Consider the following 24,213-nt stretch of genomic DNA (forward strand, 5'->3'; position numbering starts at 1 on the left):
GGTCTCTGTCTTTGGGTGTTTCTCTCTGCGCCTCCATCTGTCTGGGGCTCCGCTCCCTTGCCCCCTACGCCCCGCCCCTGCCCAAGCCCCTCCAATCCCGGCGGCTCCAGCCTGGCGCTCCACTCTCCCATTGGTCTGCCCAGAGCCCCCCGCCCCCGCCCGCCCGGCCCCCCTCCGGGCCCCTCCATTCACTCAAAGTTTGGCTCCGGCGCTGCGGGGAGGGAGGGGGCGGCCTGGCCCGGCCCAGCTCTGCCCCCGGCCGGCCCGACCCCGGCCCCGGCCCCTGGACAAGCCCTTATCTGATCCCAGCTCCGGGTTTAAGACTCCTGGCCCTGCCTGTCGCACAGCTCCGCTCCTCACTCCTGCCCACCCCGTCCGTCCATCTGTCCCGCTGCCCCGCGGCCCATCAGCAGGGCCACTCCACCTCGGACCCAAGGTAAGATCCTGGCCCTGATGAAGGAGTGCTGCCGCCCTGGCCGAAGTCCTGTCCCCCTAACTCTCTAGAGACATCGGGGCCCCCAGCCCCTAAGTCCCTACCTTGGCTGGCCTCAGCGGTACCTCCTGTTCCCCCACCTCCCTGCCTTGGGCAGTCCCAAACGGAGCCTCCTGGGAAGGGCGTCCCATGAAGGGAGCTCTACCCAGGCTGGTCACCTCAGCCCTCTAATGTAAGGAAGGGGCTTTCCTGATGCCCTCTCCCACTGGGCAGACCTGCAGTCGCATCACTGCTCCTCTAGTTAATACAGTGCCCACCACATATAACCACGCATCCCTCACACAGGCACAGACAATGTCCCCTCCTCCAAGTATTGACAGGTTACTCCCGTGCCTGGCCCCTTCCCACCTCCCCATAGAGTGACAATCACATAGAGACACACACTGATCACTAGTTCACACATGGGGAGAAAAACAGATACTTGGCAGCTTAAGTTAGGGAGACACAGCAGCCTGGTGTGCTTGGGACCCCTGCCCACCCAATCTCTTCCTTCCATTTTGACTTGGCTCCCGTTTCAAGACACCCCTCCTGATTACCCCGCTCCCCCACCCCAGCTGTTTCACACTGAGATCCACAGAAGGAAAGGAGCAGGGCCACTTCTAGAATGAGAAGGGCAGATGGGGTTCTACAAATTCACCCTCCAGACAGAGATGCCCCTTCCCATTCCATCCCTCCCTCCTCCAGGAACTAACCAAGGGCACCTGTGTTAGGAAAGAGATGAAGGTTGGAATTTCCCGATTTGGGGGAGGAGAGCTGAACGGCAGGATGGGTAGAAGTACAACACTGGGAAGAAGCCGGGGTAGGTCTCTAGCAGCTTGAGGTTTCATTCCAGTAAATGAGTGCCCTGGGCAGGGTGATGCAGATGGGGTAGCAGAGATAGTGAAGAAGCTGGTACAAATTTGAACTCAAAGGAGGCCAGCACTTAAAGCCTGGTTATGTTGCTAATCTTTACGAATTCTGACTAAGGATTTCTGGCCAGTCTGCTTTTGCTGTGGTGTTTGAATTTCTTTTCTTCCCACTGTGACTACTTTAGGCAGTCTGGGTGGGAGGGAGATGATGATGGCAGATTTGGGGCCCCCATGTGAGAGGTGTCCCTTGTTTAGGGGTGCTGAGGAAGGCCTAGAGTACATATCAAGAAGCCAGCCCCAGTGGGGGGCCAGCAGCCACCGCGGAGTTCAGTTTGGTTTCATCCTGAAACCCTCTCCCTGATCTCCAAGGATTTCTGAACATGTTGCTGGCATAATGGTGGGCACCATCCTGTGCTGAGTGGTAGGGCTTGTTAATTCCTCAGAGTGTAGACTGGGTATGGGGGACCAAGTCTAGAAGGAGCCAGGTGTCCTAGCTCATAGCTGGTTTTTCAGGGAGGAGGAAATGGGGGAGGAGGGGGAGGGAAGGCATCATGCCAGGGAGAGGGTCCGGCAGACTTTGGCGGCAATAGGCATGGCCCAGGCAGTGTCAACTCCTTCCCCACCCCCCAGTCCTTTGGTGGTGGTGAGGGAGGGAGGAGGGAGGGTGTGTTGGGGGTGATCTGGGCCAGTCCAGCCTCCCAAAGCCCTTGCCAACCTGGGTCCTGAAAGGAGCTGCTGTTTTCTGAGCCATCCCCCCACCCCCCACCCAGAGCCAGAGCAGCCAAGTTGTCTCAGCGGATATCAAATGGCAATGACTCCACTGACTGAGGGTGGGAGGGTGGGAGTGGCGATGGGGGGGTCAGGATTATGGTCCCATTCCTTCTGTGGCTCTAATGCAGAATTCCACTGTTGCCCCCTGCCCTGAGGGAAGAAAATCTGTCTTCCCAACATCTGATGCACCTCCAGTCTATGGGTGCATATATTTGTGTGGGGGATTAATTATCCACCCACTGGCATCCCCCACCTCCTCTGTGTGCCCCACTGAACCAAGCCTTGTGGCCCCCACCTGCACCACTGTGCATGAGCTCGTTTACAGCTCCAGCTTTGTTGGTTTGAGCTACAAGGGAACTGTCTGGCAGAAGACCCAGGGACCATTCTTCCCTTGTCCACCCTAGGGACCAGAGAGGCTGGGACACTCGGATCTGGGTGGGCTCAGATGAAGTCCTCTGGAGTCATCATCCTGTGATTGGTGGAAGAAGGGGTTTAGGGCTGTAGGGGTGGGCCAAGCAGAAAAACCCATTTCCTTAAAGGAGACTCCCAGGCTTCCTAGGAAAATGCTTGGTTTCTCACACAATATGGGAAGCTGGGCTGAGCCCTCTGGCATTGGTGGGGAAGGAAAGAGATGGGCAATAGAGTCCTTAAGCTTTCCTGCCAAAGATTATTTAGGACGGAAGAAAAAACCTCCGCTCTCCCTCCCCTCCCCCTCCCCTCCTCGGCCTAGATTCTTCTCTTGCCTGACTGGTCAGTGCTACTGTCCAGGCTGAGGCCAAGCTGTCCAGGATAGCAGCGGGGCCCCGGAAAGGGCAGAGAGAAAGGATAATCTAAGACACACCATTGAGAGGAAACTGCAGAAAGATTGGAGAGAAAAGGGAGATTTGGAATTTAAGCGTTTTAGCACCCAATGAAGGGTGGTTGGCTGGGGCAGCTCCTGGGAATGAGAGCTTTTTGAGTTTACCACATCACCTCAGTCTCTCCCACTGGCTGAGTTCAATGCTTTTCCTCCTTGTCTGAGTTTGATCTACGTGTTGCCACCATTCTTTATGGAGAAAGTGCATCCTGGGTGGCCCCTCTTCGTCCCCTCCCCCCATCGGAACCTTGAAAGGGCAAAGAGAAAAGGATTGTGGGAAAAACCCTCCCGTGGGTGTCTGCCAGCTTGGAGCCTGGATTTGAGGTGGTGGGGGAAGGGAAGGCTGCCTCTGGAATGTGAGGGAGAAGTAAGCACTGAGCTGTGTGGCCTGGGGAAAGGTGGGAGAAGCAGGGAGAAGCAGGGATTGAGAGGACTGAGTGAGCACTTCGGGCCTCCAGAAAGATGTGGCCCAGCAGGGCGCACAGGGCCATCCTGCTGGTCTTTCAGTGGCAGGAGACCTGGGAGAAGGGTTGAGGCTGCATCAGGGAGGACTTAGGTTAGTTTTCAAGAAGCACATCCAATAAAAGCAAAGACATTTGAAATGGAGATTGGGAAGAAAAGAGAGACCACCTGTTGGACCAAAAAAAATCCAAACCCCAAAGCAAAAAGTCCATCATTAAAGCTGTCCAGCCCAGCGGCCTCCCCGGGATGGCTGGCACAACCCTTGCTGTCCCCTGGCTCCCTTCTGCTCTGGGAGACAGTAGGCACAGTGGGTAAGAGTGCAGCCTGGGAATCAGACTTCCTGGGTTTAAATCCTGGTTCCACTTTGCTTAACAGGTCTCCTCATCCTTACAATGGGGCTAGCAATAGTTGTGAGGATTGAAAGAGTGCATATTTGCAAAGGGCTTAGAATGGCGCTTAGCATACAGAAGGTAAAGGTGTTTGCTGTTTGGTTCTCTTGCCTCTCTGATCCTCTACTATGTCATCTTTCCCAGCCCTTCACTGTGGTTTTTCTGAGATTCTGTCCTAGGTCTCTATCCTTCCACCCTTCTGCAGTTGGGGAAGATGGAGGAATGATCACGTAGTTTCAGAGGAGACTGCAGCAGGCTGGCCAGCGCCTGAGGCTGGGTCTCCACACCCACAGCCCCTGCTTTCCATAAGTTTTTGCTAAGCAGATGTGCTGTCTTTTTTTTTTTTTTTTTTTTTTTTTTTGAGACAGAGTCTCACTCTGTTGCCCAGGCTAGAGTGAGTGCCGTGGCATCAGCCTAGCTCACAGCAACCTCAAACTCCTGAGCTCAAGCGATCCTCCTGTCTCAGCCTCCCGAGTAGCTGGGACTACAGGCATGCGCCACCATGCCCAGCTAATTTTTTCTATATATATTTTTAGCTGTCCATATAATTTCTTTCTATTTTTAGTAGAGATGGGGTCTCGCTCTTGCTCGGGCTGGTGCAAGAACTCCTGAGCTCAAACGATCCGCCCACCTCGGCCTCCCAGAGTGCTAGGATTACAGGCGTGAGCCACCGCGCCCGGCCAGATGTGCTGTCTTTAATGAAGATGCAATAAATGTGAATTGCGCTGTTGAGCTTCCCCCAAACAGTCTCTTTTCCCCATTCTCAGCAACTTCTCTTGCAGCCAGACACTGGCTTCTCTGCACTCCCCCATCTCACCCTGCCCGCCACGGCCCTGCTGGTCTCTCTTCTTCTCATCCTGCCTGGCCTGCTCCCAGCCCAGGTGTGCCCCACAGCTTCTCTCAGGTTTATGTGCCCTTCTCTCCTTTTGTCCCCTGATCCGCTGTCCATCCCATCAGCTGATGCCCACGGCAGCCTCCTTAACCACCTCCCTGACTCCAGCCCCTCTCTCTCACCTCAGTTCCTTTGCTTTACTCCACCAAGGAGTTATCACTGGAATTGTTGTCATGAAGCATCCGTTTAATCTGTCCCTTCCCTACTCAGACACCCCTGTTGGCATTAGATAAACATTTCCCTATCACAGTCTTCAAGAGACTTCTTGCCTTCCCTCATTCCTTTCAGCACCCCCCTCTTTCGGGACTGCGCTCTTCAGACCCTGTTCCTGGGGAGCGTATCCAACAGTAATCTCTGAGTCACACCCCTCCTCTCACCCCTCCTGCAAATCTCCGTCCTCTTTCCCTCTCTGCTCTGCCATCTTGCCTACCCCTGCATCTGTGACTTTGCCCAGGATGCCCTGTGCATGGTGATGTTGGAGGGGGCATCCTGTCTCCCTCGTTAGCCTAGGGTAGGGCCTGTGCCCCAGTCAGATTGGCAAAGGCATCTCTTCTCTCCCTGGACCCCCTGGCACTCAGCAAAGGGCCTGGCTCCTAGGACATGGTAGCTACTGGTCCAGTTTCTCTCTAGTTAGCAAACTTCTCTGATTGCTCATTCTGGGGAAGGATCCTGACTTTAGAGGTTTATGTGAGCATCCCAGAGCAGGGTGTCTGTTAGATCCTATTATTCAACTCTCTAGGGAACCTCAAGAGAAACCCCTTTTCCACCACCTGCCCCCTGCTTTGGAGATGGCATCACCCTAGATTACAAATAGTAGACCCTAGAACACCCAATTTATAGTCCTCCAAGCATTGTTGGCCCCCACGAAAACCCATGTGGGTCTCCTGCCCCACAAAGCCTTTCTCTGCTGGCCAGGGCGGCTGACTCCAGCCTGACGCTGGGCTTGTCGGCAGGTGTCTGCAGTGGAAAAAGGGGCTAGAGGTCAGAGTCTAGTCTGGGACAGCCCCATTATCTTGAGAATATCTGATCAGGGGCTTGTGAAGTGGGAGACCTATGGGGACACCTCCCATGTGGGGTGTAGGTCTGACCTCTTAGTGCTCCATTCTTCCTGGACTGGCCCCCTCAGCTCCACCCCTGACCCCAGCCCCAGCTCCTAGAGTCAGGTGCACACCTTCTCCTTGTGCCTAAACCTCCCAGTTGACCTTGTGATGAAAAAGATATGGGCAATTGGAAAGAGGGGAGGGTGAAATTGTTGGAGTCTAGAGCAGTGGTTCTCCAACTTTTTGATCTCAGGACTCCTTCACCCTCTTAAAAATCACTGAAGACTCCCAAGAGCTTTTGTTTGTGTGGGTTCTAGCTCTCAATATTTACCTTGTTAGACACAAACACTGGGGAAACTTAAAATAATTATTAATTTATTTAAAATAACAATAAACCCATTAAATGTTAACATAAATGACATATTTTAATGAAAATAGCTACATATTTCCCAAAGTAAACAAACAAACAAAAAGTTTAACAAGAGGAGTGCCATTGCCTTACATCTTCACAAATCTTTTTTTTTTTTTTTTTTTTGAGACAGACTCTCACTCTTTTGCCCTGGCTAGAGTGCCGTGGCGTCAGCCTAGCTCACAGCAACCTCAAATTCCTGGGTTCAAGCGATCCTACTGCCTCAGCCTCCTGAGTAGCTGGGACTACAGGCATGTGCCACCATGCCCAGCTAATTTTTTTCTATATATATTTTTAGCTATCCAGATAATTTCTTTCTATTTTTAGTAGAGACGGGGTCTCGCTCTTGCTCAGGCTGGTCTCAAACTCCTGACCTCGAGCGATCCGCCCACCTTGGCCTCCCAGAGTGCTAGGATTATAGGCGTGAGCCACCACACAAATCTTTCTAATGTCTGGCTTAATAAAAGATAGTTGCTTTCTCATCTGATTCTGCATTCAATATGTTGCAATATTATCTGTCATGTGGCTTCTGGAAAACTCCACTGAGCATGTGGAATAATGAAAGTGAAAAAGGGGCAAATAATGTTTTAGAAACGTTATTATGAAGATAGGTTTGGCCTCAAAGAGTCTCTGAAAGGGTCTCAGGAACCCCCAGTGGTGCCTGGACCACACTTTGAGAATTGCAGGTCTACAGGAACCTCTGAAGACAATGTCAAAAAACCTGGGCCAATCTGAAATCCTGGCTGATTTCCTTCTGCTGCCCATGGCCTTTTGAATATTTTTGCTAGGGAGGCAGTATGGGGCAGTGGTTAATCGTGTAAGTTCTGCCTCAATTCTCCCGCTCACTAGCTGTGTGGCCTTTGGTAAACAATTAACATTGCTGTACTTCAGTTTTCTCATCTATAAAATGGGATTTTAAAAAAGCACCTACTTTTTAGAGTTGTTGAGAATTAAGTGACATAATACTAGAAGAAGGCTTAGCATACTGCTCAATGTTGCAAGCTCTTTTTAAATTCCAGAGCCTGGTCCCATCTGCCCAGAGGTGACCCACCCCAGGTTACAGGTTGGGGCTTGGCCTAGAGAGGGAAAGTGACTTGTGCAAGTTCCCAGCGAAAGTTAGCGGGGTTGTTGGGCCGTGAACCCAGGAATTCTAACTCCTAGCCCTCTCTGTGCTCTCCCCATCAGCCTCTTTGGGTGGGGAGTGAGGGCCCGAGAGGGGGAAGGAAGCAATCCCAGTGAGGCCTCCAGGCCCTTCGCAGGGCAGCAGGAAGCCTTGAGGGCAGACCTTCAGGTCTTATGAGAGGACTTCCTGACACCAACAGCAACTGAAAAGAGGAGAAAGAAAGCTGGGAAGACATTCTTAAACCCAGAAGATGTATCTGTCTTGCCTCGTGGGGAGCAGTTCTGTAGAGTACCCCTACCCTCTCTCCTGGGGCTCAGTGGCCCAGGGCAGAGGGGTCTGTGATTGGGTGACACTGCTTCTCATGTAGTGCCCTTCCCAGGTCATTGCCCTCCTCCCAGCTCTGCCACCACCCCATGCCTGGTGGCACTTTCCCTCCCCTGACCCAGCCCTTTGTGCTGTGGTGCCAGAGGTCAGGACGTGGTGCCTTGGGAGTAGCAGCTGGTGGCACTGAGGGTGTTAGTGAGGTTCCCTGGGCAGGAGAAGGGAAGCCTCTCCCCCACAGACTGGGGACGGGGAGGAGGCAGGTGGGTGAGATAGAGGCACACACTGAGCAAGAACTGGTCCTGCTCACTGGGCTCCAGCCAAACTCCCCTGAGCTGGGCTGCCAGCTCTGCCTTCACCAGTGCGGGCTGAACTCCCTGGAAGAGCTCACATGGGTGGGGACCCTTGTCCCTAATCGATACTCCCTGCTTCCCCTGTAGTGGCTTCCGCAGCCTCCAGAACCACAGCAGGTGGAGGTCTTTTGAGAGGATGGCACCCCAAGGAAGCAGAAGCCCAAAGACCTCAAACCCTGAGCACATACCCTTTCTGCTTAGGTTGGAGATCTTGCTATCTATTGCTCCGTTTTTCCTCTCCTACCCACACAATTCCCTTGAATAGATGGTAAAACTGAGGCAAAAAGTGGGTGGACCGTGACTGCCCACCCTTTCTTTCTAGAGCCCAGCCTGGGACCAAGGGGCCTGGCCACCCACAGCCCCTCCCCCTTCGTCCCTGCCAGTCCTTGTGGCTTTTTCCATCTGGCAAGTGGCAGGTTTGGGGGCCCTAGTCTAGTCTCCTCCCCTGTCTCCTGGGCAGTGCCCTCAGGGGAGCCTCTGTGGACTAGCTCTCCTCAGTCTCAGCCTCGCAGCCCCCTCACCCTCTGCTGCAGCCCCTCAGCTCCCGCCCCTGGGCTGTGGGACAGGGAGAGGGCTGAGGGGCTGGCTCTGCATGCTAATGTCCTGCCCATTGTCAAAGCCCCTTTGTGCCAGAGAGCTCCATTGAGGCGGCTCTGGGGCGGGCACAATGGGGGCTCTGTCCCCTAGTTCCCCCAAACAGTCACCTGCTTTCAGAGCCTCCCCACCCCCTTTGCCCCAGTGTCCGGAGGGCCCAGAAAGCACGGGGGGCGGGGGGAGAGGTGGGGGGGTAAGGGGGTGGGCCCAGAGCCCGGGAGATGGGCAGGAGTTGACCCCCCTACTCCCTGGGCAGGCTGTGGAGGGCACATAGAGGGAGAGGCCCAGGCTCCTAGGGCGGGGCAGTCCGTGGACACAGCTGGAATGCAGGTTCTGTGAGGCCTGAGGAGGGGAAGGGGCACTCACAGCCTGCCCACTCCTCGGTTCCATGTGCCCAGCTTGGGCCTGTGGCTGCCCGCCTCTCCTCTTCCTCCCACTGTGGGGACGCCCTTGGGCTCACATATGCAGAGACACACAGGCACACGCGCATCTATGCAGCGCCACATGCTGCTCCCGTACACACATCCAGGCGGATGTGCTCAGACACAACACGCCGACCCAAGCGCACAGACCTGCTCGCCCACGCCACGGTCCCCTGGCATATGCGCCTGCACACCTGCCCTCTGCCCACCCTGCCCCTGTTCCTTTTGCACCCCCTCTGGCAGCCACAGGCGTCTCAGCACCACCTCCCGCCATGCCCTCTCTGCCCTCTGCTGCTCTGACACGGGTTATAACAAGTTTGCACTTGTTGTGACCTCAAGAATGTGGCCCTGGGGCGGGGAATGTCCTGCTGCCTCAGACCAGACGTGCTTATACGTTAACCATGTTAACCACGTTAACCACGGCACAGACTCTGCTGAACTCTGAGCACGGCTCCCCCACCCCCACCCCAACCACGAGGGAGTTAGGTGGGCCAGGACCTCCACCCCAGAGCTGAGTCGAGTACACCGGAAGGAGCTATATGTGAATAACTAACTCCCCACCTGGCCTAGCACAGGTCCGATGTGACCAGAGCACATGGGTATATCCCAGCCCCTCCCTGCCCTGGGAGGGGGTAGGACAGTTACCATTTTCCCAGCAAGGCTCTGTGTGGGGAGGTGACGTGCCCAGGCAGTTGATGGCAAGGCTGGGACTAGAATGGAGGCCTCTTCCCTTTAGGTTTTTATTCTTTTTCACTCTCTGTCTCTTGATGTCCCTGAGATGACCCCATCTCACCCCGTGTGCAAGCTTAACAGAGCTAGCTTTACCTGCCTTCCTTGGGAAGGAGTGGGGGTGTGGTGGGGGTGGGGTGGGGAAAAGGACAGCAGGTATAGCAGGCACAGCAGGTATAGAGACCTTAAGTAGGCTTCTGGGTCTAGCAAGAACCTCCCAAGTTCCCTTGACCCCTTCACTTTCTGTAGGCAGGGTGAGCCTACCTCCTTTCATTTCCTGCCCTCCCACCGCCCCCACTCCTGCTACTGACTCTGGATCACCGGGCAGAGTAACCCTTCAGCCTTCTTAGCTAGGGTGTAGAGTTGGAGGTCTCTACCAATTACAAGTCCTTCGTGATGCCTTGCTCTGAACCTCCCAGCTAATATCCCGTGTCTGTACAAGATCTGTGCGGGGTGTCTATGCCTCTCCTACTCTTCTGGTCTGTAGCATCTTCTGGCAGCCTGGAGCAGATGCCCTAGGAAGGGAATAGATGGGGCCCTCCGGGATCCCAGGTACCTGAGGGCTGATATGCAATGGGGTGCTGGGACCTGGGAGGTGGATGGGGTCACAGCGGCAGAGACTCCATTAGGTGGAGAGCTAAGCTGACACTGGCTCGCTCATCGGCAAATATTACTGAGTGCTGATCTCCAGGATGCTTCCCTTACACCAGAACTGCACAGAAGAACTTCTGGGCCCTTCTACTCCTCCCCACCCCCCTTATCTAGTACACTCCCCCTCTGGCTACTGGGTTTTCTTAAGGCTGTCTCTTCCTTCGTGAAAGAAGAAACCTCCCCCAGCTCTTGAACCCCACTGTGATTCTTCTGCCTCCAAATGTCCCCTGTGGGAGAAAGAGGTCTGCCCAAAGTGTCACTTCAGCCCCCTGCTGTACTGGGCTATTAGATGCTATAAGAAACAGACGACAGTGAGACACCTCCGGCTCTGGTTCTGCATCTAGTGTCTTTGTGCCATCCCTACCCTCTCCTTCTCCTCAGTGAGGATGTGGATAAAGAATAAGTGGAGGGTGGGGGAGAGGTAGAGAGCTTGCCTCCTGGGGTGATGGGGGCCCCCTTAGATGTCTCTGTGTGAGGGTCAGAGTTTGCCTGGAACAGGAGGCCTGAGAATGAAGTTGAGAGGACACCTGTCAGGAAAGGTGGCTTAATCCTCTGAACATGAACTATAGGAACAGAGTACCTGTGGGTCTCCATCTCCACCAAGGGTACAAACAAGAAGAAATTGCTTAGGTAGCAGCAGGTAAATTTTGATTTAACTGGAAGAATTTCCCAGGCATAAGGCAGTACTAGGCGAAGGGGAGGGCCAGGAAGAGGTGGAGGCTCACTCTCCTTGACAATAAGGAGAGCCCCCTGTCTTTAGTCACCTATTGAACAAGGCCTGGGTGGCCTTGGAGATAGTTCCAATGACTCTCAGTGCCCCGTGGGCTGTGGGGTTTCCTATGGTCTCAAACGAACTTCTTTGACTGTTTTCACAGCCCCTGGTGAGGGCACCACTGAATCTGTCCCCTCGTGTGGACCTCACTATTTGCTGTTTATTCTAACTCTTCTTACTGGCCCAGCTGCTGCAGGGGTGAGGGAGACCCCTGAGACCTGCTGGATGGGAGAGCCAGCTCCAACACACAAAGGGCCATGGCCAAGGCTGGATGGGGAATGAGCTCCACGGGTAATGCTCCCAGGTCGGCTCCACATCAACTGGCACTTCAGCACCCCAGGGTCAAGAAAACGATCTTGTAAGAAGAGAGAAGTTGGGATGAGGAAGAAGGCCAGGGTTACTGCTCTGATTCTGATATTAAATAACATGGGCTACTGGCTAGCTGTGTGATCTTGGGAAAGTTACTCACATTTTCTAGGCTTTGGCTTCCTCTTCAGTAGAATGGGGGGATTGAATGGCATGACCATGGAGGGTCTCCTGGCATGAACACCCTATGACATAGTACAGTAGCAAGATGACAAGCACAGGCTTTGGTTTATGCAGGCCTGGCTTCAACTTGCAGTGCTACCTCTTACTAGCAGTCCTCCTGGGCAAGTTAGCTAACGTCTCTAAGTCTAGTTTCCACACTGTTAATATGAGGGCTGCACCTGTGACCCACTTCCCACAAAGGACAGGATGAAGCACTGCATGAACACTCAGCACGATGCCTGGCACACAATAAGGGAAGTCCTGGGTACCGTGGCAACACAGATACTCTTGCACAGCAGCTCACACGGGGGGTGGAGGCCTCTAGAAAGGCTTTCTAGAGAAAGTGACATCTAAGCTGAGTCCTCAAGGAGGAGTAGAAATTAATCAAGCAAAGTGAGAGGAGGAGAGTGTTCCATTATTTGCAAAGAACTGTTGCTAAGAGAAAGCGTGATCTGTTCAAAAACTAGGAGCAGTTTAGTGTGGATACAGTGCCTGTGCGAAGGGGATGGAGAGGGGATAGAGAACACGGATGCTGGGAGGTCAGCAAGGCCAGATTACAAAGGTCTGTGTTCTACCTGTCATTCTAAGGGCTTCGGAGATGAGGTCCCCTCTATTTCCTCTCTATCCTCTTTTTTCTACTTTTCTTTTTTCCTTTCTCTCAAGACTCATTCCTCTTGTCCTTGGTCACATGGGCACAAGGAAGCACTGGGCTCCCCTGGGGAGGACCTGGCCAGTCCAGGGAGAAGCTTTAAGTTCAGAGTTGTCTGACTCGGAACCAGTTTTTGGCCCAAGCCTGAACTTTCTGTCTCTCTTCTTTCTCACCACAGAAAACTCTGGACTTCTTGCACTGAGGCACTCCTGCTAAGCATGGTGTGCCCACCCTGGGCCCCAGTTTCCCCATCTGCCTCTCTCACTGTAGAGAGTAGGGAGAATGTTGATGGGTTGGGGCTGAGGGCAGCTTGGAGTGAGGACCCAGGGACAAGAGAAAAGACTGCTGAGGAGACTGAGTTAACGCCCCCAGGTGTCCAAAAGTTGAAACTTCAATGGGAAGCTCAGAGGAAAGACTTCCCAAAGATGAACCGCATTGCGTTGCGCACATTGCAAACGGGCCTGAGGGAGGAAAAAGCTACTTAGAATATCAATCCTACAGGTGCTTCCAAGCCAAGAAATACTAGGCACTGAGAAGGACACAAAGATAAACAACATACAATTTGAGAATCAGTTCAGAAGAGATTCTCCTGTTTGGGAAGATGGGGATGGTCCTTCCTGGAGGAAGCGGGGTTTGTAAAATGACCCTTGTGGGTGCCGCTCCTGGGGTGCTTCCACACGGCAGATGACTCTTCTGCCTCCCCCTTCTCCCACGCTACTTCTCAGAGCCTCCACCAACTAGGTCCAAGCCCTCCCTCACCAGTAGCCAACACAGCTTCTAAGTTCAGAGAAAAGAAGTGTGTAGAGAAGGCCTTCAGCTGGGATCTGGTCCGCCTCCCTGTCTTCTCTCAGGTGGAGAAGGCTGTCTGGCCTGGGATCCCAAGGAGCAGGTCCCATCATCTCCTCTCTCGTTTCCCAGGCTCTGGTGGCAGATCAGGTGACAGCTCAGTGGCTCACTGGCCTCCACCCCAAGAACCTTATCTCCTGGGCCTGGCCATCCTGGGCCTTGAAAAGGCTGTCAGCTGCCCAGAGGCCCTGAGGCTGGGGGCAAGTGGGACGGTGAGGGGCTAAAAGTCAGTACTCGAGGAACTTCTCTCTGTTCAGCATCCTCAGCACACACTCTCCCACCCCTCTGCAGGTTGACAGGGTCTGGGAGGAATTATAGGGAGGAGGGATGAAGATTAGCCGTTTGGAAGCCCCTCCAATTGTGGGGCTTCTCTCTTCCTACTCTGCTGATCAGCATTACCCTAGAGGGAGAAGAAGTAGGGAGTGGATTAGTGTGAGCAGCACGGAGCCCACCAGGATGTGGAGAGGCAGAGGGAGAGAAAAGCCCGCAGGACTTAGACACAGGTTCCGACTGTGCCATTAAATAAATGCCAGCAAGTGACATTGCCTCTCTCAGCCTTAGTTTCTCTAATTCAGTAGATATTTTTCCTTTATGGGCAAAGTAGGAATAATAATATCTTTATTTGCATAAAGGCCTTGCAGGTTTCACATACTTTATCTCATATAATCCTGACTACACAATAGAAGGTTTTACTGCTTCCTTAGATGAGGAAACTGAGCCATAGAGAGATGAAGAGATTGACTGAAGTTCCCATAGCTAGTAAATGACACAGACTAGGATGGCACATAGTGGGAAAGAAGAATAGACGTTTGGCTGTGACCCATACATGCCAGGATAACAAATTAGGTTTCATTTGTTAGGCTAACTCCATTTGATTGCAAATGGCTCTCTGCTGCAATTCTGTATTCCCCATAACAATAAGATGAAATAAAAAAAAAAAAAGAAAAAAAAAAAAAAGAAAATGGCTCTCTGTATTGCCACATTGAGGAAGATTCAGAGGCTCAGTTAAAACAAAGGTACTGTGATGACTTAGTGCTATCTGCTGAGTGGCAGGGGGTGCATGAGAGTGAGGGCTTACATGTGGCAGGGTTGACATCCCTAGCCCAGAATCTCCCAGAGACTTCAAGTCTAGTCCTTTATAGCCAACCGCTAGGTTAAATTCAAAGGTACCAGCTCAAAACCATGGCTGAGATATAGTCTCTGCCTTTGAAGAGCTCACAGTCAAAGGATGGTGTGGCAAAATGTCCCAGGGACATAGAGGGAAAGTAAATTTTTCTACCTGGGAGCCTGGGGAAGGCACCACAGTGGAGAGGATGTTGGGACAGGGCCTTAGAGGACAAAGAGGATTTGAAGGGAAGAGAGCAGGCCTGGCGGGGAGCTGGGGGCAGGGAACATTCTGGGTAGAGCGAGATGCCTGAGCAAAAGCCCGACAGGGAGTGGAGTGCAGGCCACGTTCCACATGACTGGAGTATGGGCCACACGGGGGGAATATCAAAGGGGAGGCTGTGAAAAGAAAGGTGGTCAGACAGTGAAGGATTTTGAATGCTATGCCAAGAAGTTTGTGTTTCATCACCAAAGCCATGGGAGCTTGTTGAAGAATGAGAAGCTGAGTGGGTGGGATGATGGGGTGCGTGCTGTAGAAAGGCACTGTGTCCGCTGAGCGGGTGGGGGACAGGGAGGTGAGCCTGGGGGCAGGAGGATCAGGAGATAGATGGTTGCAACATTTCAGGTGAAAGAGAATGCGAGGCTGAGCTGGGGCAGCCTCAGAGGCCATGGAGAGAACCTGCAAAGGCAGAACTAGTGGACCTAGTGACCAACTGAATGGGGGCGAGAGAGAAAGCAGGGGTGACTCTAAGTTTCCTAGCTTGGGCACCCAAATGGAGTGTAATTCTGTGAACAAGAAGGGACATACAAAAGAGACTCCCGTTTGAGAAGAGAGGACACTAGTCTGAGCACATGAAAATTGGAATGCCCCAGACAGAGGGAACGGGTAAGTGCGGGGACACACAGGGCAGGGGTGAGGTGGAGTCCATGGGGCCTCTGAAACAGCTGAGGAAGGTAGAGTAGAGTGGTTAGGGATGAAGGCCAAGGTGGATTCCTGAGAATCACCAAGATTTAAGGGGCAGAGGAGAGATCACAGCAAGACACACAGATCTAAAGTACACGGAGAATTAGAGAGAACCTGGAGAATGTGATGTCAGAAGGTGACAAGGAGACCACCCACATACTTCACAACTCATGCAGCGTTCTGACATACACAATCCCATTTAGTTCTCCCAACACCTTTGTGTTATTGGGCTCTTTTTGCAGATAAGGGAAATGGAAACCCAGAAGCTTAAGTGATTTGCCCTAAATCACATAGCCTAGAAGTCGCAGAGTCACTTAAGGGCTAATCGAGGTCTACAAAACCAGTGGATTCCCACCCCTCGCACCTCAGTACAAGGCCCAGAGCGTGTGGAACAGACAGGCTGGTCGCCACTCTGAAATGCGGCAGAGAGACCGCCGGGGTAGAGGATCGAGAAAAAGCGCTTGGATTTAGTGATTGGAAGGTCAGCTGTGACCTTGGAGAGCACTTCCTGTGGCTTTAACTGCCCCCAGTGTGGCTGTGTGGAGCAAACGGAATTGTTCTGAATTTGTCCAAGTGTCCCACATTTTGAAGGTGGTCGTTACTATTATTTTATAGTTATTACGTATTATTAGATTGAAATATTTGATATTGCCGATATGGGACCCATTTTTTAAAATTGGCAATTTCATATGGTTCAATCTAATATTAAGCGGAGTGGACAGGGGTGGAGATGGGCGGTGGGTCCCTGAGACAGGGCAAGTTGCTGGGCAAGGGCAGCCGCGAGGCACTGGAGAGCCCTGCCCCCTGGTGGTGGGGAGGTTAATCTTCAGCCACAGGCAGAGAGCGGCAAATAGCTGGTGAAGCTTGAAATTTGCGAGTCCCCTTTCACCTCCAGGGCTTCCCCACCAGCCACCTGCCGTCTTGCCAACCCCCTCTGCTCGAAATTCAGCAGAGACTGGGGTGGGGGCGAACTCTCCTGAGGGGCTGTGTCTGGAAGAATACTTCTCATAGCTAATCTAGGATGATCCCCTCAACCAATATCTCTGGAGATAAGATGGGCAGAGATTTCCCCTTTGGAGAATCTTGGGGGCCTAGGCCAGGCCATGCCTGGTTGGAGATCCGGGGCAGAGCTGACACATGAAGAAGGGGTCCTGAACAGACACGTTGTTCATCACTCTGTTTCTCCCTAACCCAGCCCAGAGCCTCTTGAGATTCCCCCCCCCCCCCATGTCCTTGAGAGCCTTTTCACTATCTCATGTCTTTCTGAAAACAACAGGATAACAACAGCAGTAGGAGTCACTCCCATATGTGCATTGCTTCCAGCTGAATCTTAGCACAGATACTGATTTTCTTGGCTCTTCGGTTAAGATGAGGAGGGATGGGTTCACATCTCTAAGCACAAGTTCTTCTGAGGTGAGGACCCAGATGTGGCCATGCTCACAACCTCTCCAGAGTGCTGGAGCTGGGGCTGAGGAGCCGTGGGACACCCTCTGTCCTTGGTTGAACTTTATGTAGTGCCAACCTACCCACAAAGCACCAGCTCCCCTGCTGAGCCCAGGATGTGCAGCCCTGCTGGCCCAGATGACAGCTAGGAGCAGCCTCCGTGACAGGGTGATGACTCAGGGAGGCAGTGTGATGGGCACTATGGAGGGGTTGGGAGGGCAGGTGCCTCAGAGAGACAGTGCCTATCCGCTGCCTGAGCTGGGCAGTCATTCTCCCTCTCCAGCCAGGGAAAGAGGGGGTCCCAGAGATGCCACCCTCTGGGTAGATCTCTGCAGGGACACTATTTTCTGCTTATAGGGGACAGAAGGCACAGCCTGGGGATTGGGGTGGAGGAAAGGGCAATGGTCCCAGTCAGCCCACACTGACAGGCAGGGTGGTGACCGAACAGAGAACGTCTGACTTGGCCCCGTCTCTTTGTCCCTCCCTCTCTAGACTGGAAAGCACACAGCGGGTCAGAAGGGCCATACAGAGGTTACAGGCTCCCAGGAAATGCTTTGAAGGCTTTTATCCTTTCTTTTGATCAGACTATGAGAACTTTCCAAACGTTGACATAAGGGAAGAAAAGACTATTCATCCCTGGGCCAGGGCCTTGGTGTAGGGCTGGAGCTAGAGGACGGGAGGGGAAGGAGAAGGAGACAGACGCAACAGTGATTCAGCTGGAAAGTCAGCCCCAGGAAACACACACACACACACACACACATACACACACTGCCCATTTTTTTCCCTACCCCAAGATTTGTGTGCACCTAGCTCCATTTCTATTTGTTTATTTTCCTTGGGGCAAGACAGGAAAGAGATTAATGAATAAAGGCATCAAGTTTGAAAAGAACCTTAATGAATAAAGACATCAAGTTTGAAAAGAATCGCAAACCCAGCTCCATTCTTCTCCCAACCTTGAGGGCTTACATAATCCTGCAGTGCTTTTCTTCCTGCCTCTCCTCTCATACCCTCTCCTTCCTCTTCTCTTCCTGGTCTCTCATTGAGAACACTTGGAAGCCCAGAAGTGCGTCTTTTCCATCCCAATGCAGCTGATCTCCTTCTGGAGGCCTTGGAGGTTGCTATTCAAGTTGGAATTGGTGTCCATGAAAGCGATAATATGGTTGGTGAGGGGAGGCTGAGTGGCTGTTTCCTCTCCCCACTAAGGCCAGTGGGAGGAATGGGACCAGATCCCAGTGCGGGGTGCTCGGCTGGACTTGGAATTTTAAAGCAAGACGTGACCTTGATCATCCATCAACACAGCACCTCACAAACTGACCCAGAACTGTGTCCTGAAAGGCAGAGGAGAGGGAATGTGTGCCCCAGAAGCTATGGGGATGAGCCTTAAGCCTCCAAACATTGGACATCCTTGAAATCTATTTTCATCTAAAGCTATGTTAGTTTTTCATTCTACTTCATCATCACTGGTATAGTATTCAAATAATATTTTCCCTCAAAATCTTTGAGCAAAGTTTTTATCTTCAGAAAATACACTGAATTTAGTCCTGTGGCTTTGAGTGCCTCCTGGTACACTAGTGCGTGCCCTTATTTGAGAAGTGTGGAACTAATACAAGTTCCTGTTCCACAGCAGAGGTAACAAAGGCCTGAAAGGCTGAGAGACTGCCAAGGTCAAACTAGTCAGTGACAGAGTTGGGACTGACACCTAAGTCTCCTATTCCCAGTCCAGTGCACTTTCCACCAGGCAGTGCTGCCTCTTAGTTCCAGGCAGCATCTCGCATATCCTTGTGTCTGATTCTCTTTTTCCATCTCCAGAACGCCATGCATGGACACATACCTAGCACAGCTGCTGAAGATGAGCATGGGTTTGGAGACCAGCAGAGTCTCAGATCCTGAGACTGATAGCGCTCAAAATCCCTCTGTCTGTGAACAGGGCTGTCCCAACACAGCACTTGAGTGTGATGGACAGAACACAAGCTGGTACCATAATTCCCTATTTCTATCCACCTATTCATTTATCTATACCCAACAGTGATTGGTTCAGGAATACCTTCACAGCTAAAATAATTGGATTACTTAATAGCTATAGTGGGTATTCCTCTTGTCTTCCTGGAAACTGCCTCCCTTTCTGGTCCCACTTCCAAATTCTTAAATCAAGAGCCTCTGTTCTAGAGGGAGGAAGTAGAGAGAATAGGAGGCTTTAGAGCTTGGCATGCCTCTGCTAATGTGGACACGTAGGCCTTGGGATCTAGAGGGAGAACAGGAGGATAAAGTGTGATAAAGAATCTGAAGGTGAGAGTTGTGATTAGACAGAGAGAAAACTGTTCCTCTGGATCATCATTTTCCAAATCAGTTCTCCAGGACGAGATACAGAAGGCTGGAGAAACTATGAGGCAAAGCGACAATCAGAGAGATGTGTCGGGAAATAAAAAGGCCAAGAGGAAGGTGAAAAGGAGGATGGCGGGAGGGGACACATTATGACAGCCAGAATGAAACATGAGAGGGGCAAGTGGCACAGCGCAGATGATAGAAAAGATAAGAAGACAGTTGGGAGGAGAGTCCAAGAGAATGAACCGGGGAAAATAAGGTCATGGCAGGCAAAACTAGGAGAAGATATAGCAGGATAAAGTGAGCACAAAGGAAGAGCAGATGCATCCTGGGCATCATTGTTGGTGAGTTTTTCACATCAGTCTGTCTCCTGCTCACCTCCAGCATGTTCAAGGTGTCGTCTGCCCTGGTTGATTGTTGAATTTGCTCAGTGAAGGCAAATTCACTATCGTGTTAACTCGAAATTATAGTGAAAAGAACTTTGGAGTCCAGCCAGGATCAGGTATAAATCCCAGCTCTGCTACTTACACATTGTGTCACTGGGGCTCTCTGAATCTCAATTTCCTCAGCAGTAATTATGAATATAAGAAGACTTGTTTGACAGAGCGATTGCAAAGATGAAATGTCAAGCTCCTGTCTACAGTAGATATGCAATGAACGATAGTTCTTCTCCCTGTCTCCTTCCATTTCCCTGAAGCAAACATTCGGAAGAGGAAATATTCCACAGTCAAACAAGAAAAATCACCCAGTGGCTCTGTGAAAGGATGTCCCGCAGGCTGGGGCACCATGAGGGCGGGGGGCGCCAGGTTTCTGTGCCTGAGCCCAACAGGAGCCCACACTGTGGCTGTTGCCCCTATTCCAGCTGCCCGACCTTAAACACGTGAAGCTGGCCACAAAGCAGGAGGGTGCTGAGGGGTCAGAGCACATCTCTGTCTTTCCAGTTTGTCCTATGAAGCTCTTTCATGTGCTCCCAACACTTCAGCCAAAATGAATGGCTCCTTGTTCCCTGGCTGACCCTGGGTGGCCCTGGATGGCCTCACTGCTCATATTTTATACCTTTTTTATATCTTTTGCTCATACCGCTGCCTTCATTGGAAGGGTCTTCTCCTTGACTTCCCAAAACTCAATCTCTAAGGGTCCAAATCTTGCCTATCTTTGAGGCCAGTCCCAATGCCACCTCTCTCCATGAAGTCTTCCCTGAGTGAGGCAGTCCAGTAAGGAGGAAGAAGCTCAATTCCTGGTTGTTACTTACTAAATATGTTTCCTGACCTAAATGAGGAAAACCACATTCTTATGAGGTTGTTTGAGGAATTATGTGAGTTAATATAAAAACAACCTAGTCCAGTGCCTAGCACATAATAGGTGCTCAATCAATACATGTTATTTTCCCAACCCTGATCCTTTGAGCTAGAAGTCTTTTTTTTTTTTTTGAGATTGAGTTTCTCTATATATCCCAGGATCATCTTGAACTCCTGGGCTCCTCCCACCTCAGCCTCCTGAGTAGCTGGGACTACAGGCACATGCCACCATGCTGGCTAATTAAAAAAAATTTTTTAAGAGATGGATTCTTGTTACATTGCTCAGGCTGGTCTCAAACTCCTGAGCTCAAGCGATCCTCCCACCTCAGCCTCCCAAAACGCTAGGATTACAGGCAAGAGCCACCACGCCTGGCTAAGATGTCACCTTTTCCTTCACAAATTCCCCTTGCACTTCATTGCCAATTCTTCTATGGCACTTATCACCTCCTGTCTGTTTTACTGTTGCCTCCCTTATCGGATAGTGAGGTCCTCAAAGACAGAATCTGTATCTGATCCATCTCTATAATTCCAATGCCTTGTTTGTTTTATTTTATTTTTTTATTTTATTTTTACTTGTCCTTTTTTTGATACCAGCTCTAGTGCCTTGTTTAGAATCTTGTACCCAGTAGATGCTGAAAAAATATATTTATTGTATGAATGCATGAAAACACAACTCAAACTGCATGTGGTAGGCAGCAACATTACAGATGAAAATATTTGTTTTGTTGCATATCTATAAGTATTAATAATTACTTATCTGGGTTTCCATATATACAAGGGAAAAAAGAAAATATCATAAGAAAAAATCAAGAGAAGACACAGGCTGGGCATGGTGGCTCACACCTCTAATCCTAGCACTCTGGGAGGCTGAGGTAGGAGGATCGCTTGAGGTCAGAAGTTAGAGACCAGCCTGAGCAAGAGTGAGACACCATTTCTACTAAAAATAGAAAAATTAGCCAGGCATGGTGGCGTTCACCTGTAGTCCCAGCTACTCAGGAGGCTGAGGCAGGAGGATCACTTGAGCCCAAGAGTTTGAGGTTGCTGTGAGCTAGGCTAATGCCACAGCACTCTAGCCCCAGTGACAGAGGGAGACTCTGTCTCAAGAAACAAACAAACAAGCAAATTAAAAGGAAAAAAAAAAAAAGAAGACACAAAAAAAGAGGGGAGAAAAAGAAGGCCCCAAAGTGTGAGGCTCTGGATCAGAGTGTAGTTCCACCCATTCTACTTAGGACAAAACCTCCATATCTCCTCAACCCTGCTGTGAAGCTGGAACCTTGTGCTTCTTTCAGATGGGCCCCAGTGGCTGGAGTGGGTAGGCAGTCCCCTCCTACTCATCAATTCAACCATAAAATACTTATTGGGCATTTACTATGTGTCATAAATTGTGCTGATCTTTAGGGTAACCAAGATTTAATGTTATGCCTGGATCCTTCCTTCAGTAAGCTTATTTGTAGTAGAAGATAAACGACATGCCATGTACCATGAGATGTGTCATAACAGCTATAGATGGATGTAGATATGCTTATATGGAAAATCAGAAAAGAGAGGTATTACTTAAGGCTAGGGAATCAGAGAAGACTTCATGGAAGAGAGGTCTGAAAGATAAGACTCGGGTATGCAGAGACAAGAAGGAAGGGGGACAGGAAGAGAGAGGGGCATGCATGGCCATGTGAAGTCAGGAAAGCATGGGTGTGCACTGCAGCTGGCTTGCTTGCAATGTGCCCTTGGGGAGAGCTGGCAGGAAATAAGGCTGGGGAGGAGGTTTAGAAGCAGATCGTTGAAGGCTCTATATGCCTGCCTGGGTTTGGCTTCTTTTTGGTAGTTAACGAGGAGACATTAAACTTTTTTGATCTGGGGACGGCACTGAGACTGTTACAGTATAATGAAAAGGGCATGGGTTTGGGAGACCGAGAACCTGAGCAAGAGCCCAGTCCCACAGTTTCCTGAGTCACATCATCTCCCTGAGCCTCGCTTTCTTCATTCATAAAACAAGGATTATGATCTTAATATCTCATAGGAATGCCATGAGAATAAAATGCGAAAGCTTTGTAAAGTACTGAGTAAATGTTCATTGATTCGTAATCAGAGGTGTATTTAAGGAAGAATAATCCAGTAGCAATGTAGGGTGGATTTGAGGAGAGAGAGTGGAGACAGGAGATGAGTAGGAGGCTGATGCAGTGATTCTGCCATGAGGCATCACGGACCTGAGGTAAGATAATGAAATGAAGGTGGGAGGCACAAGTGATAAACCCACAGTATGCGGCATTAGATGAAAGTGCGGCTGAGGAAGGGGGAGAGTTGGAGCCTGGGTAACTGGGAGGATGACACTGTTAGCTATTTAGGGAACCAAAGAGGAGCAGCAGGTAAGAGAAGAAAGAAGATTCGTTCACATTTGGAAATGAATGCATTTAGTATTCATACCCCAAATCTCCTTTCAGCTCTTGCTAGGAGAAAACAGATAAAGCTCTTTCCTTGGGGAGCCTTCCCGGCCCCTCCAACCCGACAGGTTTTGGGAGAAGGTGCACAGCATTTCCCTGCCCCCTCCACCTGCTGCCCCTGAGAGAGGGTTGAAGCATCCTTTCTAGTCACCTAATTTAGCATAATCAACTCCAATGCTCTGTAGCAATTTGCAAAGCTCATTCTGTCCCCACCCTCCTGCAAATGGAAGAGCTGACGCAGAGAGCTGGAACTGATTGATGTCTTGGGGCTTTCTTTCTCACACCTTCTGAACAAAGGATTTGTAAGCATCTGTAGCATTCATGAAGCCTGTGTAAACTCAGGTCCCTGGCATTCCACCTTGGCTCCTCCTGAAGGTCGCCACAACTCAGGTGTCTCCCTGAGGCAGACCAAGGCTGCAGCCCTCACCGTGGCCTTGGCCTGCCCAGACCAGGCTTTCAGTCATTTCTTTATTCTATCTTTCTTAACAAAGGTACTAGGTACTGCAGAAATGGGTGAAAGGCAGAGTCTGCAGCCTTCAATTAAGAGGATGCAGGTGGTAAACAATGGTAAACAAACCATTGCAAAGCATGGTAATGTTTCAACACAGGAATATGTATAAGACCAAGCACAGGAAACCCTGTGCTGTGGGAGGAGCTACAGAGAAGATGAACTATTTTCTTTGGGAGTCAGGGAAGGTGTCAAAGTGTGTAACTAACACTTGAGTCGAATTTTGAAAGATGAGGAAGAGATCATGGATAGGCAGGGTGAAGGGCACCCAAAAGTGGGTCCAGAGGTATAAGGACCAGCTAGTGGGGCCCTTTGTAGAGCTGGAGTCTAGGGGAAGTGTGATTGTCAAGAATAAAGGCAGGAAGGGGTCAGAGACCAAATCACGGAGGGCCTTGAGTGCTGTGCTGAGAGCCTTCCAGTTTATCCTGAAGGCTGTGGGGAGCCAAGGATCAATTGCAGTCATGAGAGTCACAAGAACAGTGTCCTTACTCAAGAGCAATCCTGTACTCAAGAAAGGCTCTGATAAATCCATTCATTATTCTGGGCAATAAATGACTCTCAGGTCAGATAAATGAGCTCTCAGGTAAAGATAGCTCCAGAAAGACCTTCCAGGCATGATGCAGTAGGTGGGAGTTGTGTTTGCTGAGGGAACGTTCTGGACATCGCTGTAGGTGATGACTGGCCTTTGTTTTAGGAAAAAAATCGTTAGTTCAGTTCTCAGAGGAGAAAGAAGGTGGATGTTCCTGCTTCTGTCTTTTTTACCACTCAGAGTCTGGGCATCAGAATTCTGCCCCTAGTATTTGGCTGAGACTGTTTTGGGGGAATAGCACCCTCTAGAGGGAAGAGTTTGCATGTTTTGGGTAGGGCAGCAACAAACTATTCCAGAGCTTTGGCCTGCTTCCTTCCCTCGGCCCCGCCAGCTTGGGGGTGGAGGGGAGCTTCTGACTCTGACCACCGTGGAGAACAAAGCTGCCTGGTTGTGGGAGGT

General features: G+C 51.0%; 1 protein-coding gene across 1 annotated transcript in view; it reads left to right on the top strand.

Moving 5' to 3' along the window:
* Positions 1-382: 382 nt before the first annotated feature.
* The window catches only part of KCNJ10 (potassium inwardly rectifying channel subfamily J member 10), a 28,789-nt gene continuing 4,958 nt past the window's right edge, over positions 383-24,213 (top strand). Inside the window, exon 1 of the mRNA XM_069478495.1 lies at positions 383-436. The gene's annotated coding sequence lies outside the window, so the exon portion shown is untranslated. The remainder of the gene's footprint in view (positions 437-24,213) is intronic.

Source organism: Eulemur rufifrons, chromosome 8 (assembly GCF_041146395.1).
Source record: "Eulemur rufifrons isolate Redbay chromosome 8, OSU_ERuf_1, whole genome shotgun sequence".
NCBI classification, from domain to species: Eukaryota; Metazoa; Chordata; class Mammalia; order Primates; family Lemuridae; genus Eulemur; species Eulemur rufifrons.